General features: G+C 43.8%; 2 long non-coding RNA genes across 4 annotated transcripts; both read left to right on the plus strand.

Moving 5' to 3' along the window:
- Positions 1 to 7,047: 7,047 nt before the first annotated feature.
- On the plus strand, positions 7,048 to 7,949 carry LOC146422302 (uncharacterized). Of its 2 annotated transcripts, none has more exons than XR_014848101.1 (4): positions 7,048 to 7,177; positions 7,313 to 7,449; positions 7,674 to 7,753; positions 7,830 to 7,949. It is a non-coding gene; the product is annotated as an uncharacterized LOC146422302 (long non-coding RNA). The 2 variants fall into 2 exon arrangements; XR_014848100.1 differs by having other exon boundaries at positions 7,316 to 7,449.
- Positions 7,950 to 13,498: 5,549 nt separating this feature from the next.
- LOC146422303 (uncharacterized) lies at positions 13,499 to 26,163 on the plus strand. Of its 2 annotated transcripts, none has more exons than XR_014848090.1 (4): positions 13,499 to 13,606; positions 21,384 to 21,495; positions 24,386 to 24,769; positions 25,943 to 26,163. It is a non-coding gene; the product is annotated as an uncharacterized LOC146422303 (long non-coding RNA). The 2 variants fall into 2 exon arrangements; XR_014848089.1 differs by lacking the exon at positions 13,499 to 13,606 and adding an exon at positions 14,711 to 14,752.
- The last annotated feature ends 184 nt before the right edge of the window (positions 26,164 to 26,347 follow it).

Below are 26,347 nucleotides of genomic sequence, written 5' to 3' on the forward strand. Positions count from 1 at the left end.
CCCCAAATCTCCACCACCGCCGCACTACGACCACCTCCACACCTCTTACAGATCCCACACAAAAACACATCTCCAACACAGACGATCTAACTCCATCTCCAAGCCACTTAGTTGCATAGATACCGAGAAAGCCAGCTCTCCAACACGACTCCTCTAAGTCCACTGACAAACCACTTACTTTCTACACAGTGCAGGCCAACCCAGGACGCCAACAAAGGCGCTCTAAGTCCACCTCCACGCAACTTACTTTCTACACAACCCGAGAAAAAACAGGTCTCCGACGCAGGCGCTCTAAGTCCACCTCCAGGCCCCTTACTTTATATAGATCCTGCAAAAAAAACCATCTCCACCACAGACACTATGAATCCTCCTCCAGGACACTTACTTTATACAGATCCCAGGAAAAACCAGCTCTCCAACACAGACGCTCTAAGTCCACCTCCACGCCACTTACTTTATACAAAACACAGGGCCATCCACACCTCCAGCACAGACGCTCTAAGTCCACCTCCAGGCCACTTACCTTCTACAGATCCCAGAAAAAAACAGATCTCCAACACGGCCGCTCTAACTCCACCTCCAGGCCACCTGCCTTGTACAGATCCCAGGAAAAACCAGGTCTCCAACATGGGCACTCTAAGTCCATCTGCATGCCACTTACTTTGTACAGAGCACAGGGCCATCCAGGCCTCCAGCACAGACGCTCTAAGTCCACCTCCAGGCCACTTACCTCATACAGATCCCAGGAAAAACCAGGTCTCCAACATGGGTGCTCTAAATCCACCTCCAGGCCACTTACTTGCTACACATCCCAGGAAAAACCAGGTCTCCACCACGGATACTCTAAGTCCACCTCCAGGCCACTTACCTTGTACAGATCCCAGGAAAAACCAGCTCTCCAACACGGGCATAGTAAGCCAACCTCCACGCCACTTACTTTGTACAGAGCGCACGGCACTCCAGGTCTCCAGCACCGACGCTCTAAGTCCACCTCCACACCACTTATTTTATACACAGCACAGAGCCATCTGCACCTCCAGCACAGACACTCTAAGACCACCTCCAGGCCACTTACTATCTCCACATCCCAGGAAAAACCAGGTCTCCAACACAGGCATTCTAAGTCCACCTCCAGGCCACTTTCTTTGTACAAATCCCAGAAAAAAACAGATCTCCAACACGGCCACTCTAAGTCCACCTCCACACCACTTGCCTTCTACAGATCCCAGGAAAAACCAGGTCTCCAGCACAGACGCACTAAGTCCACCTCCACGCCACTTACTTTATACAGAGCACAAAGCCATCCATGTCTCCAAAATAGGCGCTCTAAGTCCATCTCCAGGCCACTTACCTTGCACAGATGCCAGGAAAAACCAGGTCTCCAACACAGGCGCTCTAAGTCCACCGCCAGGCCACTTTCTTCCCACAGAGCGCGGGGCCATCTGGGTCTCCTGCATGGACGCTCTAAGTCCACCTCCAGGCCACTTACTTTGTACAGATCCTGGGGCCATCGGGGTCACCATCACTGGCACTCTAAGTCCACCTCCAGGCCACTTACTTTCTACAGATCCTGGGGCCATCGGGGTCACCATCACTGGCGCTTTAAGTCCACCTCCAGGCCACTTACCTTGTACTTAGCACGGGGCCATCCAGATCTCCAACACGGGCGCTCTGGGTACACCTGAAGGCAACTTACTTTGTACAGATCCCAGGGCGATCAGGGTGTCAGATACGAGTGCTCTAAGTCAGCCTGCAGGCCACTTACTTTGTACAGATCCTGAGGCGATCCAGGCCTCCAACACGGGCACGCTAAGTCCACCTGCAGGCCACACACCTTGTACAGATCCCAGGGCGATCCGGGTCCTCAAGACCGGTGCTCTAAGCCAACCTGCAGGCCACTTACTTTGTACAGACTCCAGGGATAACCAGGTCTCCAACACGGGCGCTCTAAGTCCACCTCCAGGCCACTTACTTAGTACAGATCCCGGTGAAAACCACGTCTCCAACACAGCCGCTCTAAGTCCACCTCCAGCCCACTTACTTTCTACAAAACTCGGGGCCATCCGAGTCTCCAGTATGGATGCTCTAAGCCCATCTCCAGGCCACTTAATTGTACAGAGCACAGGGCCATCTGTGTGACCAACCCGGGCGTTCTAAGTCCATCTACAGGCCACTTACTTTGTACAGAGCACGGGGCCATTAAGGCCTCCAGAATGGACACTCTAAGTCCACCTCCACGCCACTTAATTTCCACAGACCCCCAGGAAAACCAGGTCTCCAACACAGGCGCTCTAAGTCCATATCCAGGCCACTTACTTCGTACAGATCCCGAGGCCATCCGGGTCTCCAACACCGATGCTCTAAATCCACCTCCAGGCCACTTACTTTGTACAGAGCGCGGCACCATCCAGGTCTCCAGCACGGACGCTCTAAGCCCACCTCCAGGCCACTTACTTTGTATAGATCCCGGGGAAAACCAGGTCTCCAACACGGGTGCTCTAAGTCCACCTCCAGGCCACTTTGCACAGAGCGCGGGGCCATCCGTGTCTCCAACACAGGCGCTCTAAGTCCACCTCCAAACCACTTACTTTCTACAGAGCGAGGGGCCATCCAGGTCTCCAACACGGGTGCTCTGGGCACACCTGAAGGCAACTTACTTTGCACAGATCCCAGGGAGATCAGGGTGTCTGATACGAGTGCTCTAAGTCAGCCTGCAAGCCACTTATTTTGTACAGATCCTGGGGTGATCCAGGTCTCCAACACGGGCACTCTAACTCCACCTCCAGGCCACTTACCTTGTACAGATCCCAGGGCAATCCGGGTCCTAAAGACCGGTGCTCTAAGGAGCCTGCAGGCCACTTACTTTCTACAGATCCTGGGGCGATCCAGGTCTCCAACACCGGCGCTCTAAGTCCATCTCCAGGCCACTTAATTGTACAGAGCACGGGGCCATCCGTGTGTCCAACACGGGTGCTCTAAGTCCACCTGCAGGCCACTTACTTTGTACAAATCCCAGGGAAAACCAGGTCTGCAACACAGCCGCTCTAAGTCCACCTCCAGGCCACTTACTTTGTACAGATCCCGGGGAAAACCAAGTCTCCAACACAGGTGCTCCATGTCTATCACCAGGCCACTTACTTTGTACAGATGAAAGTGAAAACCGGGTCTCCAACACGGGCGCTCTGAGTCCACCTCCAGGCCACTTTGTACAGATCCCGGGGAAAACTAGGTCTCCATCACATACGCTCTAAGTCCACCTATAGGCCACTTACATTTTACAGATCCCAGGAAAAACCAGGTCTCCAACACGGCCGCTCTAAGTCCACCTCCAGGCCACTTATTTGTATGGAGCGAGGGGCCATCCATCTCTCCAACACGGGCGCTCTGGTACACCTGAATGCAACTTACTTTGTACACATCCCGGGGCGATCTGGGTCTCCAACACGGGCACTCTAAGTCCACCTGAAGGCCACTTACCTTGTACAGGTCCTGGGGCTATCCGGGTCTCCAAGACAGGCACTTTCAGTCCACCTGCATGCCACCTACCTTGTACAGATCTCAGGTCTATCTGGGTCCTCAAGACCGGTACTCTACGTCCACCTGCAGGCCACTTACTTTGTACAGATCCCAGGGAAAACCAGGTCTCCAACACAGGCGCTCTAAGTCCACGTCCAGGCCACTTACTATTTACAGAGCGCGGGGCCATCCGGGCCACCAGCACAGACGCTCTAAGTCCACCTCCAGGCCACTTAGCTTGTACAGATCCCAGGAAAAACCAGGTCTCCAACACGGGCACTCTAAGTCCACCTCCATGCCACTTACTTTGTACAGCTCCTGGGGCAATCGGGGTCTCCAAAACGGGTGCTCAAACTCCACCTATAGGCCACTTACTTTGTACAGATGCCAGGACGATCAGAGTGCCTGATACGAGTGCTCTAAGCCAGCCTGCAGGCCACTTATTTTGTACAGATCCTGGGGCGATCCAGGTCTCCTACAGGGCGCTCTAAGTCCACCTCCAGGCAACTTACTTTGTACTGATCCTGGGAAAATCGAGGTCTCCCAGACAGGCGGTCTAAGACTCACCTTCAGACAAGGTGCCACAAATCCCGGGGCTATCGGGGTATCCAACAAGGGCACTATAAATCCATCTGCAGGCCACTTACTTTGTACAGATCCGGAGGCGATCTGGGTCTCCAAGACGGGCATTCTGAGTTCAACTGCAGGCCACTTACCTTGTACAGGTCCTGGGGCTATCCGGGTCTCCAAGACAGGCACTTTCAGTCCACCTGCAGGCCACTTACCTTGTACAGATCTCAGGTCGATCTGGGTCCTCAAGACCGGTGCTCTAAGTCTACCTGCAGGCCGCTTACTTTGTACAGATCCTGGAACGATCGGGGTCCCCAGGAGAGGCGCTGTAAGTCTTAGCTTCAGAAGTGCTGTCACAGATCCCGGACGATCCAGGTCTCCAACACTGGTGCTCTAAGCCCACCTGCAGGCCACTTACTTCATACAGATCCCGGGGCGATCGTGGTCTTCAAAACGGGTGCTCTAACTCCACCTGCAGGCCACTTACTTTGTACAGATCCTGAGGCGATCGGGGTCTCCCAGACAGGCCCTCTAAGTCTTACCTTCAGACCAGCTGTCACAGATCCTGGGGCGATCCAGGTCTCCAAGATGGGCACTCTAAGTCCAACTGCAGGCCACTTACTTTGTATAGATCCTAGGACGATCGGGGTCTCTCAGACAGACGGTCTAAGACTTACCTTCAGACCACGTTTCACAGATCCTGGGGCAATCGGGGTCTCCAAGACAGGCGCTCTAAGTCCACCTGCAGGCCACTTACTTTGTACAGATTCTGGGACGATAGGGGTCTCCCAGACAGGCACTCTGTGTCTTACCTTCAGACCAGCTGTCACAGATCCAGGGGCGATCGGGGTCGCCAAGACGGGCGCTCTAAGTCTTACCTTCAGGCCAGCTTTCACACATCCTGGGACAATCGGGGTCTCCATGACAGGTGGTCTAACTCCACCTGCAGGCCACTTACTTTGTACAGATCCCAGGGTGATCAGGGTGTCCCATACAAGTGCTCCAAGTCAGCCTGCAGGCCACTTACTTTGTACAGATCCTGGGGCGATCGGGGTCTCCAAGACGGGCGCTGTAAGTCTTACCTTCAGACCGGCTGTCACAGATCCTGGGGCGATCCAGGTCTCCAACACGGGCGCTCTAAGTCCACCTGCAGGCCACTTACTTTGCACACATCCTGGGGTGATCGGGGTCTCCTAGATGGGCGCTCTAAGTCTTACCTTCAGGCCAGCTTTCACAGATCCTGGGGCAATCGGGGTCTCCAAGACAGGTGCTTTCAGTCCAAGTGCAGGCAACTTACTTTGTACAGATCCCAGGGTGATCAGGTTGTCTGATACGAGTGCTCTAAATCAGCCTGCAGGCCGCTTACTTTGTACAGATCCCGGGGCGATCACGGTCTCCAAGACCGGCGCTCTAAGTCTACCCGCAGGCCACTTACTTTATACAGATCCCGGGCCATCGGGGTCCCGAACACGAGCGCTCTAAATCTCACTTTCAGGCCAGCTTTCACAGAATCCGGAGCGATCGCGGTCCGTAATACGGGCGCTCTAAGTCCACCTGCAGGCCACTTACTTTGTACAGATCCTGGGACGATCGGGGTCTCCCAGACAGGTGCTCTAAGTCTCACCTTCAGACCGGCTGTCACAGATCCTGGGGCGATCGGGGTCTCCGTGACGGGCGCTCTAAGTCCATCTGCAGGTCACTTACTTTGTACAGATCCCCACCTTACTTACTAGTAGCCTCACTTTTGGATGCCGTCTTTGATGTGAGGCAGGTACCTCGTGACGTTATGAACCTGCTGAAAAAATTTCAAGCATCACACTCTATACAATCGGGAATTCCAGTGAGTTGCAAAAAAAAAAAATAAAAAATAAAAAACTCCTAAACAATGAAATACAAAACAAAAACGCCACAAAAACCAAAATCAAAAAAAAGCCAAGAAAAACCAAAATCAAACAAAAAGCCCTAAATCCACACCAACACGCACAACCCCCCCTCCAGAAAATAATAAAGAAACCGGGCTTAAAAAAATACCAAAAACCGGCCTAGAAAAATTAGGTTCCAAAACACCAAAAACCCCCCAAACAAAATCTGATTCCAAAATACCAGAATAAGCTAGTTTCAAAATAATAGAAAAACAAATCTCAAACCATCAGAAAAACAGGTTGCAAAGTGTCAGTTTTAAAGTACCAGAACACTACGTTTCAAAATGCCAAAATGACCCAGTTTCAAAACGCCAGGACACCAAGTTCCAAACTGCCAACGGAATTGTATTTCAGATTTCAAAATAGTGGCGGAGAAGACTGGTTCTTTTCCACAAAAATGAAAGCCTGGCACCCCAGTGTTTTAGGGCAGACAATAGGCTGTGTAGGGGAGGGAACAAGCAGCTGACTCTTCTCCACCTGCCCCCCCCGCCTTTCAAGGAGCAGCAAACGCTTCTACCTGTACCCCGGTACCAGAAGTCTCATACGGGAGCGAGCTTTGCGCATTCTTAACCCCAATGGCCCGCAAAAGTCGGTTGCTTTCCTCGCTTTTATTTATAATGCGTAACACCCTAATTAGAGAGCTCAGTACAACATTCACATCGTTACTAATCTTCCCTACTTAGGTCACATGTGGAATACTACTTAGCAATCAGCAAAGAATAATTCTACAAGTTAGCAACAAATTATTCAACTTACACAGCTATGCTGCCAAAACACAAAGTTTTATTTCTTACCTGATTTACGCCCTTTTGCTTGATGCAGCTGTATAAAAAAATAAAGTATAGTAATTTCCCTGAAGAGTTTTCTTCTCTGTCAAGCCCTTTACTCACCAGAAAGGTAAGTCAGAGGAACCTAAGAGCCACAGCTGCTCTGAGGGCTTTGATACCCAATGATATTTGCCTCCTCCCTTTTTTCAGGCATGCTGGGAACAAGAGGCGGGCCCAGCCAGGGGTATATTAACCCCAGCCTCTGGCTAAGGGGTTTATTTTCTCTCTGGAGTTCACTGGAGTCAGAGCTGTCTTCTCATTTAAAGGAAGGGGCTTTTTCAGCTCAGGTTTTTTCAAGCAGGTGCTTTTGGCATCTAAAGCAAGAGAGGCTTTGAAGACATGGTGAGGAAGGTAGCGCTGAATGCAGTGAGTATTTAAGTTCATTATTTTGGGTTGTATGTTCAGAGTTGGTAAGATGCTTTTGTGCTTTGTAATTTAACAGAATTTGTATTTTGATGTTGGTTTTCTTTTTCTAAGAAGCATTGGAACTTCCTGAAATTCCTGATTGTGTTAAGTGTGGCGCTTGAAACTTTTTCATCAGATTCATCATGTCAAAAAAGAGACCTGCCTCTTGTCAAAGATGACATCCAAAGCTGAGGCTTCCAGTAAGTAAGGTGAGGATCATTACAAGGAGAAGGAGAGTGAGCAGGGCACTAGGTTAGGAATTACAGGGGGGTGAGGTGAGGGGTTGAAGGCAGCACAGTGGGAAATAGTGTCCATTGAGGGGCCCCGTAAGACCTTTCCCCAAGACCAGCAGGTACGTTTATGTGTGCTGAGGCGCACAAATACGCCCCCTCCTCACAGTAACGGCACGTAATTCTACATCTCGGTATCCCAGGTGTCCATCATAATGACAGCCACAGCCTTCAAGTGGGGATGAAGCTGGAGACTTAAAGGCCTAAGTGCACTTAGGAAATGGCAAGTGGCTGGATTGTGGGGATTTGTCCCACCTGCCGCTAAACTCATGCATTGACTTTGGTTTTCTTTTTCGTAGCCAACTAAGGAGCTCACCAGCCATACCGGGGCCTTCCGAGAGAGCCGAGGCGGACTCCCTTTGCGTCCAGCGTGGATTCCCGTTGCCGGCCGTCTAAAAGATAAGTTGGGGGCCATAACCCAGAGATGGGACGATAGCGTGGTAGCAGGCCAGAAATTCCCGTGAGAGATCTAAAAATTAGCTCAGGGAAAGAGATGTTCTCTGAGGGACTTCTTAGTAGAGCCAGAGGCGGCAGCAGCTTTACTTTGTTTGCAACCATAAGGATGCACAGCACGGAGCAGTTCCAGTTTGTGTCACGTTGTCTGGCGTCTTTTGTCGTCTGCTCTGTCTTTGGGATGTCTCAGATCAATTGTCTCTGTCTGTTGTGCTTTATTGCGAGCGTCGGTTGGCATCTCTGGGTTCTCAAATATTTGCGCTTCTCGGTCCGATGCCAGCGTGATTTGTTCTTATTCTTGTCTCGGCCGTGTCTTGGAACCGCGTATTGGAAGCGTGGAGTCAGATGTGTTTTGAGGCCTTGTTCCCGGCTGTATTGCCATCCATCCTTTCCAGGTGTGAGTTGTAATGTCTTAGGGCTTGTAAGGATGCGTGGAGCGTTCTGAACGTAGCATTATCTCACAGCCATCTTGATCATTGTGACTGACCGTTCTTGTAACAGATTGCTGATGTTCCCCTTAGCTCATGCGTTGATGTTTGGCGTTCTTTTTTGTAGTAGACTAAGAGAGAGAACTGCCTGGTGACAGCAGGAACTTCCGAGATGTCAAGGTGTTCTTTGTCACCAGACACGGATTCACATCCCTGGATGTCTAAGGGATAAGTCAAGCACTATTACTCACAGAGGGGATGGAAGCCGGGTGCCAGGCTAGGACTTGCCGGGAGGGATTGTTGTATTAGCTTTGGACGTGGGGATGTCCAAAAAAGGGCCCCTTAGGTCACGTAAAGGGAGAGCCTGACTTCTGATGACGACGCAGAGTTGCGCAGGGCAGGGCGGTCCTGGTGTGTGTCGCATCGCTTGTCTACCGTGCGTTCCCTGTCTTTTGTGTGTCTTGCTTTGCATGTCTTTTGCCTCACCCCTTTGAGGGGATTATCTAAAAGGCCAGGCCATCCTTACCATCTCTGATCTCCGTGTTCCTCGGCTTGGCGCCGATATCTTTGAACCTTCAATGCCCGAGCTCAGGTGTGCATCAGAATCTCTGCATCTCTTTAGAAGCATCGAGTCGGAAGCCTTTTACAGTCTTGTTCTAAGCCGTGTCGACAGCTGTACATGGCAGTGATCCATTATAGCAGGCTAGGACTTGTAAGGGTGTGTGGTCAGAATCTTGTCCCTATCTTCGTGATTCACGGGCTTCCATCTTTGCCATTTTGGCGAGCTTTTCGTAATGTGATCACGTTAGCATCTTCTGCCGGGGTTTTTTGGGCCTGGTTAGCTCACCATCAGTCTCACCTGGGCCATCTCATTCCTCATCTTCTCGATCATTGCAGTCATCTCACAGAGAGTTTTCTCTCATTGTCGTGTCCCCTTGTTGCACATCCTGTCTAATGTCTCTTTGTGTCTCTGTGTGTGTGTGTGTGTTTGTTTGGCCTGGAGCTGCAAGTACAGATGTGATGTACTTCGATCAGACAGGGGAGGTTGTAGTTTTTCAGTGTTTCAACGTGGTTTTTGGCACTTGAGAAACGATTCACCGAAGATCCCCATCTGTATCTGTGCTGGGAATGGTGAAAGTGCGGTGTTCCCAGTTATGGCGTGGGTGGCTGTTGTGGTGACGCCAGGTCAGGGCTTCCACTCTATCCCAAAGAGCGCCTACCTCCAGCCTGTGTGTCCCCTCAAAAGCAGGTACTGACTGTGTGCCTGTCCCCTCCAGCTCCTCAGCCCATGTGGCCTGTGTCCTGTCATGGCCACCCTGAGCCCAAAGAGGCCCATGTGGTGCTCCTGGGCTTGTCACTTCCTCCTGGGATTGCTGTGGTACCCCCTGCTCTGCCTAATGTTACCCTCTGAAGCAGGGGCATCCCTCTGCCTCAGGAATGTCCGTCTGATGTGCCACAAATGAGGGGCACCCTGTAGTGTAGGTCTGCACGAGGGTCCCTCCTGCCTTCCCCGGTCTCCTGGCAGGAAGGATACCGCAAAGCGCTGACCCCCCGCGACAGCATAAAAGGTCCTAGTTTCACTAAGCAGCCTGACATCCCCCCAGCCATCAGCAGAGGCAAGCTGAGACCAGACCACTTGTTTGGCAAGAAGTTGCCAGAACCTTTCTCTCTTCCCCATATTCCCTATGATCATGGCGTGGTCCCTGTGAGAAAGTCAGGGGATTAGTGAAGGAATCAGGGGCTTCCTTGTTGAAGAGGAGCCTAGCCCCTTCCAATGGCTGCAGACCAGGGGGGTCAGTTGGATCCAAATATTCCAGCACTGGGGCCACAGCAGCACCTAGCTCTGGACCTTCTCCTGCCATCTGGGAGTCTCTGTCATCCTCCAGCACTGACACCCTGAGCGTGGACCCCCAGAACCACATGAGGGCATTTGGAGGAGTCACGGTGGCGCCCCCTTCCTGCCCCCAGCCTGATGCCCATGCTGGTACCTGCCACATTCATTGTCCTGGCAGAGCCTCGGTGGGTCTGGACAGCATGCTGGCACCAAACATGTCCTCCCCCAAAACGGGGTGTCCCACACTTTGAAGTGAGAGCAAGAAGCTGGAGATGCTGGGAGAGGCAGTGGGAGTACTGGAAGGGAGAAAGGTGTGGGAGGCAGAGCCGGGACACAGGAGGAGATGTCACAGAGACACGGGGATATGGGGAGGGGGTGCACAGCTTGAGGGGATTGCCCATGTTGTCACCCCCGGGGGTGTGAGAGTTTGTCCAGGGTGGGATGGGGCTGTAGTGGTGAACCCCAAGGGAGATGGGGGTGATCCCATGGGACGTGGGTAGAGTCCCAGCTTGTCTGGCTACCCCATCCATGGTTAACGCAGCATGGCAGTAGAGCCCAATGTCAGCCCAAGACAGGTGTGGCCCCCCCTTCCCCATTGCAGAGTCCCACGCAAACCTTATAAAATCGGGAGCGCACGTCTAGACCTGACAGCTGTGCTGGTGCCCAGGGCAGAACTTGGCATCACGGGGCCGAGGGTGTTGTGGAGGGGCTGGGGGGCCCTGGCCCCTCAGCTCTATCCAAGGATGACTGAGAGATGCTCGGGGCAGGGCCTGATCCAGCCCCCTGTGCCCCAGAGTCCCACCTAAAATAAAAAAAATGTAGAGTAAGCATTTTTATTGCGGGCAAGTGCCTGTCAACATAGTGGTGAAGATTGTGTAGAGCCCCTGTGCTGTCAGACACTCCCCAAGATCTGTCTTCCAGGTAGAGAGAAGGGCATGTGGCTGCCATCATTGTTTTGGGCAAAAAACAGTTTTTAGCTGGTTATCGGTTTTGCATCCTTTGATATCATTGCTGCAATATTTGTTTATATTTGGTGCCCTGAACAAGCACTTCCAGCTGTCATGCTGGGTAGTGAAAAATTAAAATCAATGCAAAGAAATTATTTCTATGATTGATACCAATATAGCTTGCTGTCCCTAATCCCACCAAACAGGTTTCTACAAAGGTTCAAATGGTCAGGTTTTCCCTTTCACAAAGCCCTACTGAAGTGAGTGAGGTAACACACATGTGATGTACTGTATCTTCTGTGTTGTTATTAAGCCTTGCCAGATGGTTTTGATTAGGTCAAGTTGCATTTGCAAGTGTGTCCATGACAGGAGGGTGGAGATGTTTCCAACCTGTGGAAAAGAGCCATTGTTCCATGCCAGGTGCCCAGAGCCAAATGTGGGATTCTGCATCCTAAAATTGTGAAAATGGCAGTATTTCTGCCAGACTAAAGCTGCCAGGAACTAGGCCTGTGGTTGGCCTTGGAGTCCTGGGATCCTTGTCCAAACTCTGTGCAAGGCTGTAGGGTGGAAATATTTCCTACCTGTTGAAAGGAGACACCAGTTAAAGCCAGGTTCTGTTTTGGGATGAGTGAGCAGCAGGAAGAGGGAGAGAGAACACGCTGCTGATCCATCAGGGAAACCTTTCCAGGTAAGATACGTCAGAGTCCTATTTTAAAGACTCAATATACCCCCTGTTTCTTACGGCAAGTAAGAAAAATAGCTCTATGGTGTGCTCCTGCTAAGTTCTAAACAAATGAGCAGTGAAGCTGCTGACATTTAAACTGAAGTGCTTTCAGCAGGCCTTGAGAAGGATCCCATCAGACTGCAGTGTATTTGGATAACCTAATACAACCAGTGTGCTGACCAGAGATGTGCTAAATGCACCAAGGAAAGCAAAGTGTTGCTCAGGTGTTTTGGTCACAGCAACGTGAGTTAAACCACACAGAACACTTCCAGCAGAAGCGTGGCCTGGGCTGCTCGCACATTGAGACTGAATGATTATACAACCGCTCCCTCCGAACTCTTTCTTTGAGCCTCTTCCTTGCTTCCCTCTGACCTGGCTGACTGGAACAGCACGTGGAACAGATACTGACCAGCACCCGCCATCTGAGCTGTGCAGCGCTTCCTACTCAGGCTGAGCTAAACCCTCTGAACCGTCTCGCAGTGTGTCACGTAGGGCACAGGGGAGGAAGGGGAATGCAGTTATCCTTCCCTCCCCAGAATGAGACATGAGCTTCCTTGAAGATGGCATTTAAAGGATCAGTAAAGCTGTATTTTTTTTCTTAGGCCATTTCAAATTTCTGTACGTGGACGTTTCAGGAGGTGCAATTCAGTAAGGCTCTCAGAACTGAGCCACATGAATCAGGTTTAATGCTAAAGTGAATTTCAGTAGGCTGTGCATGGGTTAAACAGCCTACGTACAGGAAAAATATATGTTCAGGTCTAAGGCTGAATGTGTTATTTAGTGTCCAGTATTTAATAAAAAATTTGGAAAAATGTTTTGAGATCAGCAGAGCCAAATTTGTAATCTAAGAAGCGGTAGCACCATCATCCAAACCCCCTAAGTTTTTAACAGTTTAAAGTGATGCTGGATTGAAATAGATACAGGCTTGATGTGCCAATTTTTCTATCTATTCAGCCAGATTTTAAAAACATGGAAAATGTTCTCCGAGGTAAAGTACTTCATGAACTTTTTCTTTCTACCCAGACCTGGAAGTTTGTACAGCGCCAGACCGGCATCTTCTGGCTGGATTCTGTGACATGGTGACCAAGATGGAGAAGCAGCACTTCACAAGTCCTTCCTGAGCACTGGCAATTGCAGTCTTTTAAATTTGTTGTCCATTTATGATTGTCATCTTCCAGTCAGTAAGAAAAGTATCAGGATGTAAGGAATTTAGGGAATGAAATGGAAATAAAATAGAAGGGGGATGAAAGCAAAAGGCCAGTGGTAAATATTCTGTGGGAAACTGTGCCTATGCATGAAAGAGAGAAAGAAGCAGCAGTTTCCTGAATGAAGTCACAGAAGACAATTCCCAGTGCCTACTTCTAGCTGAGTGTGCACATTTACTATGATGTAACAGAGCAATTGTAATTCCCAGGACCCTGCTTTGCAAATGAAGAAATGTCCCAAAAGCTCGAAATCCAGGTTTTAAATTTTGATCAGGCGCTTAAAGTACTCACCCGTAGCGCGGGGTCCCGATTTGTTCCGTACAAAAGATGGCGGCGGCCGGAAAAGCACAGGCGCGCCCATTAATATGGCGGCGCCCGTTTCGCACATGCGCGGTGCACTGGACTACCAAAATGGCGGCCGCGAAGTCCTGACCCCGAAAACGGCGATTCGGCTGCTTGGCGGGCTTCCCCGGCGCTGCGGACAGGTGCGGAGTGGTCTTTGGGGCGGGTGTGCGCGCTGCGGTTCGGCGGGGCCGCCATTTTGTCCCGAAAGCGATCGGCAAATTCCGGTTTTTTCCCACCGCTCGCGCGGTTGCCGCCGCCCGTGGGCGACGCGGACAGTATAGAGGACGCCCCTGCAGCTGTTTGCTGAGTGCATAAATGTCCCAAAAGCGCGAAATACGAGTTTTTAATTTCGATCAGGCGCATAAAGTAGTCACCTATAGCGCGGGGTCCTGATTTGTTCCGTACAAAAGATGGCGGCGGCCGGAAAAGCATAGGCGCGTCCATTAATATGGCGGCGCCCCTATTTCGCACATGCGCAGTGCGCTGGACTACCAAAATGGCGTCGGCATCGTTCGCACATGCGCAGTGCAGTGAACTACCAAAATGGCGTCGGCATCATTCGCACATGCGCAGTGCAGTGAACTACCAAAATGGCGTCGGCATCATTCGCACATGCGCAGTGCAGTAAACTAACAAAATGGCGTCGGCATCGTTCGCACATGCGCAGTGCAGTAAACTACCAAAATGGCGTCGGCATCATTCGCACATGCGCAGTGCAGTGAACTACCAAAATGGCGTCGGCATCATTCGCACATGCGCAGTGTAGTAAACTACCAAAATGGCGTCGGCATCATTCGCACATGCGCAGTGCAGTAAACTACCAAAATGGCGTCGGCATCGTTCGCACATGCGCAGTGTAGTGAACTACCAAAATGGCGTCGGCATCGTTCGCACATGCGCAGTGCAGTAGAGTGCCAAAATGGCGTCGGCATCGTTCGCACATGCGCAGTGCATTGGACTACCAAAATGGCGTCGGCATCGTTCGCACATGCGCAGTGTTGCCGAGTTCAAAAAGGGCGGCCGCGGGGTCTTCTCTGAGGCAATATGCGTCTACTGTGCCGCCTGAACAAAATGCGGAGTCCGAGGGTGCTACCGCAGCATTTTCCGGGCTTTGCGGGCTTCTGCTGAAGCGTGCGGTGCTGTGGACGGCGCGTGGGGCTGGCGGGATCCGCGTGTGCCGGGGCGGGCACCGCCGCGGTCGACTATATGGCCCCCCCCCCGCCTCTTCCGGTTCCTCAAAAGAGGCCCTCGGCACGCAGCGTATGGCGGCGGCGGCGGCGACACAGGTCGGGGCGGGGGCGGTGGGGGGCTGACCCGGCGGCCCCCAGCCCGGGGAGGGAGAGCGGCGCCGCCGGCTCGGAGCCCCGCGGGACACCACTCCCCACGGACCGCTCCGAAAATGGGGTGCCGTCCAGCATGATAATCCTTTATCCCCTATCGTTGGCTTATATGCCAAAAAAAAAAAAAAGTGTAAAAATGTGTAGTCCTATCTCTTTAACTGCACCCAGCCGCAGAAAAAAACGCGAGTTGTTTTGAAAACATTTTCTCGAAGCCTTGCTCCGGGGGAGGATTCGTCGCCCGGCAGAAACTGCGTGCTGGACAAAGGTCAGGGTGAGCTCTATTCCCGTTTTTTCCATTCTTCTTCTTTTTCCTCGTTTGGACCCCTTCTCTTCGATCTGCTTTACCACCCGGAGACCCAAAAAAGCCAAAACACAGCAGAGCTCTCCAGAAAGCTCCACCCGGCCCCGGGTGGGGGGCGAAAAAGAGAAAAACTGCGTCTGAAAAAAAGACTTTTTAATCAAGTTAAATAACTGCCTTTCACCTTGTTTTTTCCCCTTCCCCTGTGCCTTATAAGGCACTCTGCGTAATTTTATTAAATAAATAATTTTTTCTTCACTTCCATCTAAAAAATTCTGTTAAAAGTAAAAAAAAAAGTGTCAAAACCCTTCACTCTCAAAAAAAAGAAAATCTTATCATTAACCCGCGACATATTTGGCGCCCAACTTACGGGGCCTTAATTACTTGTTCTACACCTTTTATAAAATTAAAAAAAGAAAAAAAAAACCCTAATAATTACATTCTAGTTTTAAACGCTTGATATTAAATTACAACCATCAATAATCACTATGCTGTTTGATAAAAAATTATTTAATATAATACTGTTTAGCACATAAATTTATTTCCCTACCAACAAGTAAAAACAATCCTGTCCCTAATGTATAATTTCCACCAATCAGAGACACAACTCCAACTTGTTATAGTAATGTGTGTAATACTAACAATCTGTAAAAAAATATGAAAAACAGTTAAAGATGTACATGCTCTGTTAATTTCCTCCTCTAGTTTTAGTAACCTGTTTTAGAGTTTTATTAATAATATTACCCAACCTGTTAAAAAAGTAGAGAGTGAAACTTCCTAACTCCTCACCCATCCATTTCCCTTTAAATCTAGTATATCAACTTTAAAAAATATTCAATTTTTCCTAAATGTTAAAAAAACCATTAACTTAATTATACAAATACTTTACCTAAAAATTTCCATGTATATAATATTCAATTTTACCAAAATAAAAACTAAAAAAAAAAAACTAAACAAAAACAAACACCTAATCCAAATATTAAAAAAATTAAATAATATAAAATATAAAAAAACATAAATAAAACTTTAAAAAAATTCTCTAATCCAATAAACTAAAAATTTCCCCCTAAACAAATCCCAAAACCAACTAAAGTAAAAAAATATCTAAAAAAAAAAATACAAAAACAACTACAATACAATTTATTAAACCCTAACATATACTTATCATACACTATCAAATATTATAAAACAAAAAATAAAAAAACCTAAACCAATAACAATTACTCCTATTACAAAAAACAAAAAAACCCAATTTAAAACTAATCACCCAAATAACAATAGGGAGGGACCCTCAAAACCAACAACTAAATCAAAAATCATTATTAAATCCATAAATATAAAAAACCTTCACAACCTAAAAAAAAATTATATCCAACAAAATAATAAATCTATAATTAATTAATTAATCCATCTTTAAAATACTACAAACAATATTACACTTCTAAATCCTACTAAAACAAAACATTTAAAAACTATATCACGTAACCCAAATATCAACCAAACTATACAAAATAAACCTAACTACAACAACCTCTAAAAATGAACTATCAAAACTACAAAAAAAATACCTACATCCCAACAATCTCTATTCACAACAAACTCAATAAAAAACTATAAAACAAAAAATTCAAAGCTTAAAAAAAATAACAATAATAAAAATTATCTTCTCAAAAAACATAACAAACCCAAATCCAATTATAAACCCAAATAAAATAAAATATACACCTATAATATAACAAAAACTCCTAAAACTTAAACCATCAAAATATACTTCTACTTTAACCATTATAAAACAAAATAACAAACATAAAACTATACATAATATAACAAAAAAACTCCAAACATATACAAATATCATACATAACCCAATAAATACAAAAATCTCAACTATAAAAACAAATCTACAAAAACTAAAAAATAAAATAAAATAAATCATAAAAAACTCAATAAAAAAATTTAAAACAACCTTCTCCAAATCTCAACAATACAAACCAAAAATTCTACTACCCCACGCAAACACTCCTCAGCTATAAAAACTAAATATATCCCTCAACATAAATTATAATATTTCCTATATAACAATAAAAAAAACATAAACAAATAAAATAAACAACCCACTGCTATCCTAACACAACAAATACGTAAATTAAAAAAAAAAAAAACTCAAAAAAAAAACTCCACCAAAAAAAAAATAACTCAATATATCTAATTCCCTTAAAAAAACCTCTAACACAAATACCCACCATAATTAAAAAAACCCTACCTCTAACCAAATAAAAACCAAAAAAACCCAAATTTTTTAAACAGTATAAATTCAATAACCTAACACATCAAAACCACAAAAATACAAAACTTTAATTAACACTAATACACAATACACAATAATACCGTCACAACATATAAAAACAAAACCTATTTCTATTTCCAACATTACAAAAAAATCACAAAACTTAACCCTCATAAAAACTAAAATAAACCTAACTAAAAAAAAAATAAAAAAACCATTCCATTATAACTAACCCAAAAACTCCATATATTTTAAATATAAACTTCCGCCAAAATAAATATTTCAAAAACCCAAAAAAACTCAAATAAACATTTAAAATAACTACTGTAAAAACAAAAAACATAAAACAATTAAACACCTTACCTAAACTATCAAAAAACCCATCTACAATAAAACTCCTAAAAAAAAAAAAAACAACAAATACCAATTACAACCTCAATTACACACCGCCAACAATACCAAACAACTCGTAATACTGTAATTCCCATTCACAAACTAATCCATAAACTAAAAAACAAAAAAATAATCAACAAAACCCATTCATCCTTTAACAACCCCATCTAACCTATACAAAAATCTAAAAAAAAATAAAAATTAACTATAAACTATCATACCTTAAATAAAATAACTCCACCTCTAAATACTACTATACCAAACATACTAAAACTCCAATATAAACTAAAATCCAAAGCAACAAAATAATATACTACTATTAACATTACAAATACATTTTTCTCCATTCCTCTAACAACAAAATACAAACCTCAATTTACTTTCACCTAAAAAAACATACAATACACCTAAAACCAATTACCCCAAAAATAAAAACACAATCCCACCATTTATCATAAACTAATCCAAACTACATTAAAAAAAAAATAAAACTCCAAAACATTTACAATACATTAATAACATCATTATATAAAAAACCACACAAAAAAAAAAAAAATCCAAATTCTCCTAAAAACCAATTTCACTATAAAAAAAACAAAATCAAAAAACCTACCAAAAAAATCCAATTCCTAAAAATAAAATAACAAAATAAACAACATCAAATTCCTACTAAAATTATCAATAAAATCATCACAATATCCCCCCAACCAACAAAAAAACCCCACAAACTTTCCTAAAAACTATAAACTTTTAAAAAATACACATCCCTGAGTACAGCCAAATTATAAATCCTCTCTACCTAATTACCCATAAAAAAAATAATTTCCACTAAAACCCTAAACAACAAACCTTCACTCAAATCAAACAAAAAATTACTCATACAATAACCCTTAACCCAATCAAAACAAAACCAAAAGTAAAAAATGTACTTTACTCTACAACTAAAAACCATAACCTATCCTAAAACCTTTAACAAAAAATACCTAATAAAACCCAAAACCAACCACTAAAATTTTAAAACCAAAATTACAAAAAATCTAAAACCAACTACACCCCAACAAAAAAAAAATCCTAACAACATATAAAAAAATCCAAACTACCTCAAAAATAATTAACACAAAAACACAACTCCTCCTAACACCTCAACTACCAATACTAAAATAAATATTTAAAACAAAAATTCCCTCTACTCATCATACCACCAATAGCACATAAAGCAAATAAATTACCCTTATCACACAGCGCACCCGTATAAAAAAATCTAAATCACCTTAAAATTTTAAAAATAATTACAAATTAACCTAAAAATAAAAATTTTAATCTAACTAAAAAAAAAAACTAAAACAAATAACCCATGCAAAAAAAAACCCCACCATACAACCAACTACCAACAAATAAAACACACTACACTCTTTTCACTAATAATTCCTATCATCTTATAAAAACAAAGCAAAAATAAAAAACAACTGTATAAAACCCCACACAACAAATTACAAAAACTAAAAAAAAAAAGTAAATCAAGCCAATTCACTAAACTCAAAACCATTCAATTAACCCTAAACATTACTAAAAAAAATAACCAAAACTCTACCTTTATACTAATTCATAAATAATAACCAATACTCTATAAAATTAACTAAAAAAATAAAAAAAACCTAATTAACAACATAAAAAAAACCAATTTAAACAACTAAAAAATAAAAAAACATCGCTAACCAAACAAAAAAACTACCTATAAAAATCCACCATATAAACACCCATATCCCCAAAAATCAAACTAATAAAAAACACCAAAACAATAAACAAATAAATCAAACTACAAAAATAAAAATATCCCAAATAAACTTAAATTAACAACATAAAAAAAATTTATTCCTAACTCAATAAACCCATAATACCTCAAACCATCAAAACAAAAATACCACCTATAAATAAACACAAAACCAAAAAATAAATCTAACCATAAACTACATCTCTCAAATTATCCATAACTATAAAACATATACTACCATCAAACAAACCAAACAAATAAAACCCCTATAATATAATAAAAAATAATCAAAATATAAATATAAAAAAACCTAACTAATTAATTACATCACACTACCTCAAACCCACCATAACAAACACTACATACTCACTATAATAAAAACCACCACTAAATAACTAAAAACCTACCCTATACCTCATACCACTACTCATAACACCATCCTAGGCCTTAAAAACCAAATCTTATAAAAACATAATACCCCTAAAAAAATTAAATCAAATAACAAAACTCATTTTAAAAATAACCTCATAAACAACTAAACTAAAAACCATAACATTAAATAAATATACCACATTCCCTATCATACACCAACCACTAACAAAATAAAACAATATAATAAACTATTAAAAACCACCCTAAAAACATTAAATAAAAAAACTTATAAAAATTAAAAACAACATTTAACAAAAACCACCTAATTAATCAATACCCGAGGCTCCATCAACCAAACAAATCCTACCCAATCTAAACTTCTACATACAATAAATAAAAATAAAATCCCAACAATACATACCAAAAACTTGTTAAAAAAAACTATCTAAATTAATTCTACCTCACATAAAAACAAACCCATCCATAAAATTATCTTTACCCAAAAACCAAAATATACTTAATAAATAATACAAAAAAATAAAAAACACAATATATCCCTCAAAAAAATTTAATTTTAAATAAAAACCACATATAAAATTAAAATAACAACATACCACCATTCACCATTCATAACATTATTTATGCATAATTTTATATATATATGTGTATATATATATATATTTAAAATTAAAAAATATTAAAATAAACCTTAAACCAACACTATAAAATAAAAAAATAAAATATCTTAAATTAATAATATAATAATCCTTTATCCCCTATCATTAACTTATATACCCCAAAAAAAAGATATAAAAATGTATAATCCTATCTCTTTAACTACACCCAGCCACAAAAAAAACCACAAGTTATTTTAAAAACATTTTCTCCAAACCTTACTCCAAAAAAAAATTCATCACCCAGCAAAAACTACATACTAAACAAAAATCAAAATAAACTCTATTCCCATTTTTTCCATTCTTCTTCTTTTTCCTCATTTAAACCCCTTCTCTTCAATCTACTTTACCACCCAAAAACCCAAAAAAACCAAAAAACAACAAAACTCTCCAAAAAAACTCCACCCGGCCCCGGGTGGGGAACCAAAAAAAAAAACTACGTCTAAAAAAACCACTTTTTAATCAAATTAAATAACTACCTTTCACCTTATTTTTTTCCCTTCCCCTGTGCCTTATAAAACACTCTGCGTAATTTTATTAAATAAATAATTTTTTCTTCACTTCCATCTAAAAAATTCTATTAAAAATAAAAAAATATCAAAACCCTTCACTCTCAAAAAAAAAAAAAGTCGTATCATTAACCCAAAACACATTTATTGCCTGACCCCTCCCTACCCTTTTTTTCTTGTTGCAGGACACTACATTAATACCTGCAAAAAGAAAAAAAATGTACAAAGCCTTCCACATTGGGTAAATTCATATCATTTCTTTCTCTTCTTTAGCAAGTCAAACCACCTGCTTCTACAGCACTTCTGAACTCCATTCTGACTCTTGGCAAGAAATTCTTACAGGCCTGACATTGTGGCTACAGCTCTGTGATGATCCACATGAAAGGTGGGTGCTTTCTTCAATTATCCTTTCTTCAATGCAACACTTCCTTTTTACTTTCTATCTAGGTCATCTCCTTCATTTTCATAACTATATTCGGAAGGCACTGTGTACTGGGCATTGGCTATAAATGTCCACCCAGAAAGGTAGACAACAGCTTTGCTGCAAGGCAGATAATCTTTTCAATATTCCTGCAAGAGCTGGCTTACCTGCATTTGGTAATCATGGAACATGCTTCAGCTACTCCAGCGACAACACGTGAACAATTACTTCTTACTGATAGTGAGGCTCAAAAACGACACTTCTGAAGCAACAATGCACTGCAGGCACCTGGACACATGTCCTTCCCTAAGGAAAAAAACCTCAAAGTTCTTTCCCTCTTCCCTGGCTTGCTGGTACCAAGCACAGAAAACTGCACCTGAGGGAAGCTTGGAAGCCTGTATCCTCTGACATTTTGCACTTGGTTAGAGCTTTTTATTCATACCTCTGCATAGTTCTGAAAATTACAGTTCCTCTTTTACAACATAGCCAATGTCCACACTTACCTAGAAAGAGGCACTGGGATTTGTTTTCTGTAAATTCATTCAGGAAACTCCTTGTTCTTTCTCTCTCTCATTCATGGCCATAGTTTCCCAAAGAATATTTAGCAGGGCCTTTTTGCTTTGATACCCTCTATTTCATTTCCATTTCATTCCCTAAATTCTTTACATCCTGAAACTTTTTCTAGTACGTGGAAGAGCACAATCATAAATGGACAACAGAAAAATTGTAGAACTTCCTAGCTCAAGATGATGTTTTTCACTCTTTATCTATTTGCTCTTCCCATCTCATAGCTGCTCTTTTCCATGCACCTTTAAGGGCCTGCAATTCTCACTGCTGCAGAAGGACTTGTGAACTGCTACTTCCCTACCTTGCTCATCAGAGCACAGAATCCGGTCGGAAGGTGCCGGTCCATCGGTGCACAAACCACCAGGTATGGCTAGAAAGAGTAGAAAAAATTAATGAAATACTTTCCCTTGGAGAACAGTTCCCATGCTTTGCAAATCTGGGTTCATACATAGAAATATTGGCACATCAAGTCTGTATCAATTTCAATACAGAACAGCATCGCTTTAAACTCTTGAAAACTTCAGGGTTTGGATGATGTTGCTACCACTTCCTACATTACAAATGTGGCTATGCTGACCTCAAAACTGGTACACATGTCTCCAAATATTTTATCTAATACTGGACAGTACATAAGGTGCTTAGCCTTATACCTGCACATGCTTATTACCTGTGTGTGAACTGCATACCATGTGCATAGCCTGCAGAAATACACTTCAGGATTAATTCTGATTCGTAAGGCTCCGTTACATGAGCCTTACAGAACTGCACCTCATCAATTATCCATGTACAGAAATTTGGCTTTCAAATGGCCTAAGAGAAAAAAAAATAGTTTTGCTAACTCTTTCAATGCCATGTTAAAGGAATAACATATCTCATGTTGCTGAGGAAACAATAACTGCAATAACCATCCTCCCCTGTTCCCTGTATGACACACTGAAAGATGGTTCAGAAGGTTTACTTCAACCACTGTAGGAAATGCCACACAGCTCACATGGTGGCCGATTCTCAGCCTCTGTTCCGCTCACTGTACCACTCGGCCAGATCAGAGAGAAGCAAGTAAAAAAAAAAAGAAAAAAAATTTTAAAAATATTATCCCAAAGGGAACATTTGCAGGTGGTGGTTGTACAATTGTTCCATCTGAACATGTGGGCAGCCCAGGCCACGCTTCTGATAGAACTGTTTGGTGTGGATGAACTCATGTCACTGTGACCAAAACATATGAGCAATACTTTGCTTCCCTTTATGCAATTAACACCTCTCTGGTCACCACAGTTCTGGTATTAGGTTAGCCTGAGATGCTGCAGTCTGACAGGGATCCTTCTCAAAACCTAGGGAGAAAACTCAGGTTTATATGTCAGCACCTTCACTGTTGACTTCTTTAGAATTCAGTGGCAAGACGTCCTTCATCTATTTTTCTTATTTGCCACGTAAGCCACACAAGATACTTATTCTTTGAAATAGGACTCTGACATCTCTTCCCTGAAAAGGTTTTCATCATTGCTCATAAGTGTGATCTCCCTCCCTCTTCCTGCTGATCAAACCTGGCTCAAACCACTGCCTCTTTTCAACAGCTAGCACACACTGGGCACAACACACCCAGGAGTCCAAGGCCAGCCTCAGGCCGACCTCCTAGCAGCTTCTGTCTGGCACAAATCCTGACATTTGCACAGCTTTACAATACAAAATCCCACATTTCCCCATGGGAACCTGGGGGCAACAATGGCTCTTTTCCATGGGAATGGCACATCACCACTCTCGTGTAAGATAGGCAGTTTGGAGGAATCCAAGTGCACACAGAGCTCTGCTTCTTTACACCTTTCATCTGACAGGATTCCTGCAGCATGCACACTTTTCAGGTACAATACCACATTTGGAACCTGGCTGCAAACGGTGCCTCTTTTACACACGTAACAAACTTTTCCACCCTTCTGACCTGCACACCGTGGCAAATGCCTCCTCACATCGTAAAAACCATCTGACAACACTTCATAACGAGCCTCAAGATACACTATATCGCCTCTGTGTTACCTCACTCCACTCAGTCAGGTTTTCTGGGAAAAAAAAAGGACTGTTTGAACCTTTTACAAACCTGCTGTGGGACTAAGAACACCAAGCTATACTGATAGCAATCATAACAATCCATTCTTTACATTCATTTCAATTATTCACTACCCACAACAACACCTGTAACTCCTGCTTCAGGACACCACATCTATAGAAATACTGCACTACTGATATTAAAGGAAGCGAGGACAATAACCACATCAAATCTCTTCTTCCCCCACAGCAATGACCGTGGCCACATCTCCTCTGCTCTACCTCGAGGACACGCTCTGGGGAGTACCTGACAGCATAAGAGCTCTCAAGAATCTTCACCACTGTCAAGACAGCCACTTGACCCCAATGAATGCAGGATCTCCTGCAAGGACTGATGCTGCCACCACTGCAGCTTCTCTGCTTCCACACGGGGAACCCGGCAGAGCACAGCCACAACACCCTCTGCACGCTGCAGCTGGCCACAGCAGGGCAGGGTGGAGAGGGAGGCAGCAGCACTTTGGGGAGGCGGCAAAGAAAAGCCAGGAAGAACGACCTCTGAGCCAGGACGAGGCCAAGGCCCGTGGTGGCAATGACAGCAGCAGTGGAACTCCCCAGCAGCAGTGGAACTCCCCAGGTAACCGGTGGCAGCAGATGCACCCACGATAATCAAAGCGCTCCGGCTAACTGACCTGGCGCCGGGTCACCCATGACCGTACCTCCAAACTGACCCACTGTCACCACACCCTGCTGTCTAACTGCCCCAGCACCAGATCACCCACGGCCATACCTCCAAACTGACCGACTGTCACCACACCCTGCTGTGTTTGGCAGCCTGGTGCTTTTTTCCGTATCTAGAATGTGAAATTTCCAGACAAGGAGGTTGCTTTTTCAAAATTCTACATGTGAGGACGCTCCAGTGCTTTTCCTCAACATGAAAATTATGGCTTTTGGATTTTCTTTATGCCCATGACAATCTGCACACTTTTGGATTCTGCCTGCATCGGTCTGTGCGCTCTATGAAAAACATTCTACTGTTTGGACCTTCCGAGAAACGGAAATCTTCCACTATTTATGAAGCGATACAACGAAACCTTTTCTCAAAACTGTTTTCTTATTCCCACCCCCTAAACTTTTATATACTTACACTCATCTATTTACATTATATCTATTTGCACTTATTATAGAGAAAATACTTACAAATCCATTGACACTTACGGAACCTCTCCTAAGACACAAGCCACATATTTACAATGTTCAACTTGTATATTTTGACAATTCAATATCACATCAGACTTCTACACTCTAACCATACACATCTACTCATATCAAACCTCTCTTTACATTAATATCTAATATCTGATTAGACTTTGTAAAGAACAGCTAATAGATCTGTTTATTCTTTTTGTACATTCTGTCCTATATATCATCCTGCCTTATAAGTTAAGCACTTTCATTGGTTCATTTATATACACAACACTTGTGTTTGCACTTTAAAATCTTCTATCTGCTTTGGCCTTGCACGGACGAGCTTATGCAGGACACAGATTACTCTTTCTCTCTCTGCCTCATCTGCATGGTGCCCCAAGGAAGATTTTACAATAGCATTTTCCTTTCCTTACCTACACTTTAGCTCCATTTCATACCCTCCGTTATTCAAATCCTAATACTTTTCTTACTGCCTACAAGATCACTGTCATAAAGGAACAGCAGAAAAATGGCAACACCTCCCTAGCTCAACATTTCTTTTTCCTCTTTTCCTAATTGCTCTTCCCATTTCACATGTTGCCTTTTTAATGCATGTGTAAAGGACTGCAATTAGCACTGCTCCAGAAGAATTTGGGAAGTGCTGCTTCTCCCTCTGGCTCACCGTGGAACAAAATCCAGACGCGAGATGCCGCTCTGTAGCTGTAGAAAACCTCCGGGTATTCATACAAACAATACACTAAATAAATGAAATTCTATGCCTTCAAAGAAATTCCCCATGTCTGTAAAATCTAACAAAATACATTAAAAAACTTTCCTGATCAAGTATGTATCCATTTCAATGCTGAACAGACACACTTTGAACTTTTAAAAACTTCTGGCTTTGGTGCTACCCCTTCTTACATTACAAAAATTGCGAATTCTGACCTCAAATCTGGGTTCTGGGGGATCACAGGCAACTACACCACGGCTGTCACCAGCCCAGATCCTACCTAGGCCCGTATGGGAT

This window comes from Lichenostomus cassidix, unplaced genomic scaffold (genome assembly GCF_008360975.1).
Source record: "Lichenostomus cassidix isolate B80296 unplaced genomic scaffold, HeHo_3.0 HiC_scaffold_40, whole genome shotgun sequence".
Taxonomy (NCBI): Eukaryota; Metazoa; Chordata; class Aves; order Passeriformes; family Meliphagidae; genus Lichenostomus; species Lichenostomus cassidix.